The sequence below is a fragment of the Echinops telfairi genome, unplaced genomic scaffold (assembly GCF_000313985.2).
Source record: "Echinops telfairi isolate 266 unplaced genomic scaffold, ASM31398v2 ScPeMD7_22;HRSCAF=79, whole genome shotgun sequence".
NCBI classification, from domain to species: Eukaryota; Metazoa; Chordata; class Mammalia; order Afrosoricida; family Tenrecidae; genus Echinops; species Echinops telfairi.
The window spans coordinates 14,169,738-14,175,970 of NW_022103919.1; the positions used below are offsets into that span (position 1 = coordinate 14,169,738).

Here is a 6,233-nt window from a genome sequence, read left to right on the forward strand (position 1 = left end):
TGCATTACTACGTTAAAGATGTTTTCGTGTTTCTTTAAAACGCATTACTGCCATTAAGTTGATGGCAACTCATAGCAACCCCATAAAACAAGGTAGAACTCCCCTTGTCAGTTTCTGAGACGGTAACTCCGCACAGGCGTAGAAACCCCATCCTTCTCCCTTGGTGTGGCTGGTGGTATCGAACTGCTGACCTTTCTTGTAGTTAGCAGGCCAACACATAACCATTGAGCCAACAGAGCTCCTATAGAAAGGTATACAACATACAATTGAAAAAGACAAAGATTTAACTAATATTAAACATGAATCATACTCAACTGTTCTGACTGAAGTACACATTTTAAGAAGAGACAGACAAGAAAGAAAACTCATTCTTAATCTGAGATTGTCTGTATCTCTTCTCTAGGCCTTTCAACAATTTTCACTATGTATATGCATATTGGAATTCATTCATTGAGATTACGAGAAAGAGAAAGATACTTTTAGACGGTCCTACCATTGCAATAATATGGCAGACATATATTAAAGTCCAATTAAACATTTATCGTCCAGTGTGATAGGTTGAAATGTGTCCCTGAAAAATGTGTTGCAAAACCTAACCTGTATACTTGTAGTTATAATACCATTTGAGACTTTTTAAAATGTTGCAGAGACAGTATTTATTTAGGGTGCATTTTACTCAATGTCTTTTGATATATAAAAGAGATTCCACCAGTAAGTGATGAAGCAGACCTTAGAGGAAGATGAGCATCTGTGAGGAACAGAAGAGTGAAGGATCTTCCTTGAGAGCTGATTGAGAGAGAGCCTTTCCATAGGGTCTGAAGTCAGATTTCTGTCCTGCTAATCTGTGAGAAGAACAATTTCTGTTTGTTCAAACCACCAAGTTTTGAAATTTTGTTACAACAGCATTAGATAACTAAGAAATCCAGTAACCCAGGGATAGAAGAGACAGAGATAGAAAGAGAGAGGGAGAAGAGAAGAGATGAGACGAGACAAGAAGAGGAGAGTTTGTTTTTTGTTCTAGTCTATCTTAGTCTGGAAGATCAGTTCAAAATCTATCCACCATGATGAAACTGCTGTGTTTGAAATACTGATGGAATATCTCCTGTCCTCATGGTAATATGTAACCCACCACAAATGGTACACTGACAAATAAGTGATACATTAATATATGAAGGTTAAGTCCAAAAGTACTGTTAAATGTGTTTAACCATACCACTAAGATCAATAAATGGCTGTAAATAAACTCTCTCAATAATACACTTAACTTTCCATAAGATGTGCTCCAAAAAAAGAGGGACATTTTTTGGGTGTGTGTGCCAAAGAGGGTGGGGTGGGGGTGGAGGTTGAAGTCAGGCCTAATGTCAAAGTCAGGCCTAAGGCCAAATGTCAAGCAGGCAACTTCCAAAAGTGTTGACGTTTTGCGAAAAATTTACAAGAATGAGCCCCCACATAAAATCATAGTTGCTCAGATGGATCACGCATTGTAATAAAAACTGATAGATTTCCAAGATAAATCAAAAGAGGGAAGACCTCAAATTCAAATGAAAAAACTGTGGCTGGGAACCAGAAAGTGGTGGAAGAAGACCGTAGAGTTACCATTGGTGTGCTCGCTACAGAAATGGAGATCACACATAGTTCAGCATTTTCAATTTTCACTGAACATCTTGGCTTCAGCCAGCTTTTGGCTCAGTAGATGCCAAACGTTTTGCTCAAAGTTCAGCAAGCTCAAAAAATGTCTCCAGGCAGGTTGTCTGTGCTGTCATGGTGGGGTGGCTGGAGAAGAAGACTGGCATGGTGGGATTGGCTGTATATGACAGCTGCCATGAGACACTAAGAATAGTATACACAAATATCCTTGATGTTCTTGACCAAATCCCTACAAATACAGGTTATACCTATTGCAATGTTTGACAGATAACCACAAACACCCCTCCAGGGGGAAGAACAACAGAAACAATGGGGGAAGGGAGAGAGCAGTCGGTGGGAGAGATGAAAATAATAATAATTCATAATGTTGCCAAGGAGCAACGAGGGTGGGGGGGGAAAGGGAGGGGTAAAAGAGGAGTTGATACCCCAGGTTCAATAGAAAGTAAAGACAGATGGCAACAAAAGTCAAATAGGCCTAATACAACTGATGTACGGATTGTAATAAGAGTTGTAATGGTCCTCAATAAAATGATCTTTGAATAAATAATAAACAAATAAATAAATAGTGAAACCAAAACAAACTAACCAACAAATAAACAAAAAAGGAAGCGTACAGAAAAGATTACAAATGAAATGCTAAATATCATTAAAATGGAATCTGATGTGAAAAGGCTGGAAGATCCACTTCGGGGTGGACAAACCGAGGAAGTGATTTTCAGGCGGAAGCGGAACTAAGTCTGGCAAGGAAACTGATCCATGGAGACTGGGGGATGCTTTAGTGGACGAGCCCTCTGCTAATCAGTGCAAATGGCCCGAATACTCTTCATTCTGTGATTTCACAGTGCTGGTGGGAAAATGGTGTCATGAAATATCCTGTTACATGATTTTTTAAAATTCCCAGTATTTTAAACAAAATTAAAGCTAATGAAGACAATTTTATGGAACAAAACGAGTCTTGGATTTACCAATACAACTGAGAGAACAAGGTCCCAACACAATAACTTCCAAGGGCATCTATTGAGCCAGTGAAGTTCAAGGTAGATAAGTCAGCTCAGGAAGTTCTGGAAACGGTGTTTTTGAGAATCCAAATGGGTAATCTTGATAGGTGTTCTCCAAGAACACGGAGCAACAGTGGAGACTTCTTATGAGGCAGTTTTCATAAAAGAGAAAACTGTATTGGGTGATTAAAAAAAAAGACAGGAATAAATATTTTTTTCCATCATGAAAATGCATCCGTCCATTCTCCTCAGGTAGTAAAGGATGTCCTGTGGCCATTTCATTGAGAAGCATGACTCCACACACCATAGAGCTTTCATGGTGCCCCTTCAGGCTTTGTGTTCCCCAAACTCAAAGAAATTATAAAGGAACATGATTTGAGTCCCTGCAGGATACCAAACAAGTCATTTTGTGTGGTACAATTCAGCATAGAATTCTCCTGGGACTGGGTTAGACAGATGGAAAAAATCACCTTGAGAAATGCATAGACCAGGATAAAGAATATGTCAAAAATAATAGATGCACATTTTGATATTTTTGTTTAATAAAGGTTTGGGGGTTGTAGCAATATGTTTATCTTATCCTCGAAGCTAGTTTCTGATGTATGTGATCCATTCCTCACTGTTGTTGCCAATATTTGGCCGAGCAAAGTCATGGTAGATGTTGTCCAAAATGAAAAAAATAATGAAAGGCACTGTGGGCAAAAATGTAAAACAGGCAAACAGGAGAAAAAATAGCATTCTACAACGAAATATATTTAAGGACAATACAATGTAGTTGTGCATCTGGCATCCATGTGTAGTGTTGATAAAAGAGCTAAATAGATTAATTACACTGACAGTATTGACAATTTGCATTGGATTTATAGGAGGTTTGCTGGCAAGGACACAAAGCAGGATTTATGTGGGATTTACCTAAAATTAATAATAAAGTCATACTTCCTGTAATAAATGTTTCGATCAAAACACAAGTGCCTAGACGGTGCAAATGATTTGCACGCCTCTAAATCTAGGGCTTTTAACCCCTCCATGGAACTGCAAAGGCACAGAAAGACCTGGTGGTCTCCCTCCATAACCTTCAGGAAGAAATCCCTGTGGAGCAGGTCTCCTCTGTACCTCATGGGGTCAGCAGGAATCAGAGCTCACTCTACGGTCACAAGTTCAATGGACAATCTGGGTACCATTTACATCAGCTTGGAAAGGCATCCGTACTGATGGGCTTTGATGGCAGAACTTAGTATGATCTAAATCTAGGAAATTGAACCAGAAAACTGTTGACAAAAAAAAAAAAAAGTCTTTCTATGAATGACTCAGTTTTCTGAAGGAGTGGAAATGAATTACAATTCTCTAAATATTGAGATTCAATTGCCACAATATGCTTAAGGACATTAATGTGGAAATGAGTGCCTTGGGGCAGATAAAAGATTTGACCCAATGCCCTTATCAAGCAGCCCTCCAACTCCGATGTAATGAACACACACTCGTAATTATTTCTCAAATCGTTTTTATCTAATTTTAAAGTGGATAATTTATACCACTTGTAGAAAAATGCAGTAAGTTTCATTAAAATATTCAGCATTAGTAGAACTTTGAGCAGAATATATTTCTTACAGTTTCACAAAGTCATACATATTTATAATATTAAAACTCCTCAGTTGCCTTAATAATAGAATCACCATCCCATAGATCGGAATACTAATTTTAATATATTGCTGTACTAGAAAGTTATGTGCATAAGAAAATACTTTTGCATGTTATGCTTTTTAACAATTGTGGTTCTTTCTTTTTTTAATTATACTTTTATTTAAATTTTATTTTTAACCAAAAGCTTTCTTTTTTCATTCTTTTTCCCCCCTAATTTCTTTCAAAGTAACTGCACTTGGAAGGTATTTTCTGGATGCCATTCAGGAACATCTTAGCCTTTGAAAGCATGCTGCATTATTTTGTCTGGTTTTCTTTCAGTTCAAGGATTTGACTAATAAATAGGTCACTGTTTTTTGAAAATATAAGCATCCAGGGCGAAGAATCACATATGCCTGAGAACCGCTAGCCTTTTGTGACGACTTTGAAAAGACAAGTGTCAGAACACCAAACTAGGAGAGATTGCTTATAGTCTCTGCTGCTTCGTACAACTCTGCCTCCTTGGAGAGCTTTAGGACGTGATGAAGTCAATACCCAGATTGCCATGAGTCTATAATCAAATGGCGCTATAATTCGTCTATCATCCATTTATCTACCTTCAGAATCCACATCTTAAGTGGCTGATGCACAGGACTTTCTAAAGAGGGCAAGTAGACACACAGCATAGCTCCCATCAGCCTGCGGAAGAAGAGCTTTCTTTACTGAGAGAAGAAATGCGAGCTGAGACACAGAGACTAACGATCTCTTTTGCCTCGAAGGGCGGCCGCGTCACCTTTAACTCTGCTCACATCCACTGTCTCCATGAGAACGTACCGTGGGTCTACACATGCGCCTCCAAATGAATCGAAGCATTGATACTGATAACTCATTTTGATCTCCAAGGAATCCAGACACTAAAAAATTATCTTAAGACTATTTGGTATCCTTTTAAAATGGAAATGTGCCTGTTTCTTTTCCCAGCTACTGAGTTGGAATTTGATATTCACCAGGGAAATTTGACTTCATGAGCTTCATGTAGTTATTATTAGGCTAATTGACCATTAAACTATTGATCTGAATCTTAAACTAAGCAGGGCTGGAGATTTCCTCTAAGTTTGAGTCATGTATTAAATTTGCAATACGAGATTCCGTAAGTGGCACACTATTGTCTAGTGAAATAAATGTAATGATTTGGCCTGAGTGTTCTCTGACAGAGAATGTTTGAATGTCTAGAAGGGAACAAGACATGGAGATTTTAGAACTTCCGCTGAATCACAGGAGTATGATGACAATGTTTAAAAGACTGTTTAAATCAAATGGGTCCTTGTTTTGACATTTTCTACTGACAGCGCACTCTCCTGTTGCCTGCACTGGAGATAAACTGCTCACGCACCAAGCTTTCTTCTGCCTGCTATGCCACAATGCCAGGCCATTAACTTCCTGTACTCGTCCAGCCCAGAGAGGAAATATTTCTAGACATAATGATCGGTGTCGAGGTAATCTGTCTGGCACCGTCATTAGTTCATCATTTGCTAGGACGACTTAAAGCATCCAGGTTGACTAAACAGGCTTCTCCTTTCTTTCACCCTGCCCCACGTGGATCTACACTGTCCGAGTAGTAACCTGATCGCAGAGGAATCTCTTCCCAGGGAGAGAAGTGCTGTCCTCGGCCACCAGCATCCAGGTACTCAAACAAGCCTCAGTGCTGCGGTGGGTTTAGACAAACATCGCTGGATGATAGGCAAATTCAGTAGTAGGATCTGTGATATATGAAATAGTGCAGAGGGTTAAAAACAATTTAATGAACTTTATATCATATCTAGATACACAATTACTATACAGACTGGCAACACAGAGATCAATATGCATTTGTGTTCTGTAGAGACCCTGGATTTCAGCTGTTCTCCAGAGCATATGCAATCTCTGGTGCGCGTATATCCACATATGACCCACCATCACACGTGGAAGAGA

General features: G+C 38.9%; 1 pseudogene; it reads left to right on the top strand.

Moving 5' to 3' along the window:
- Positions 1-1,761: 1,761 nt before the first annotated feature.
- On the top strand, positions 1,762-2,539 carry LOC101642918 (annotated as a pseudogene).
- The last annotated feature ends 3,694 nt before the right edge of the window (positions 2,540-6,233 follow it).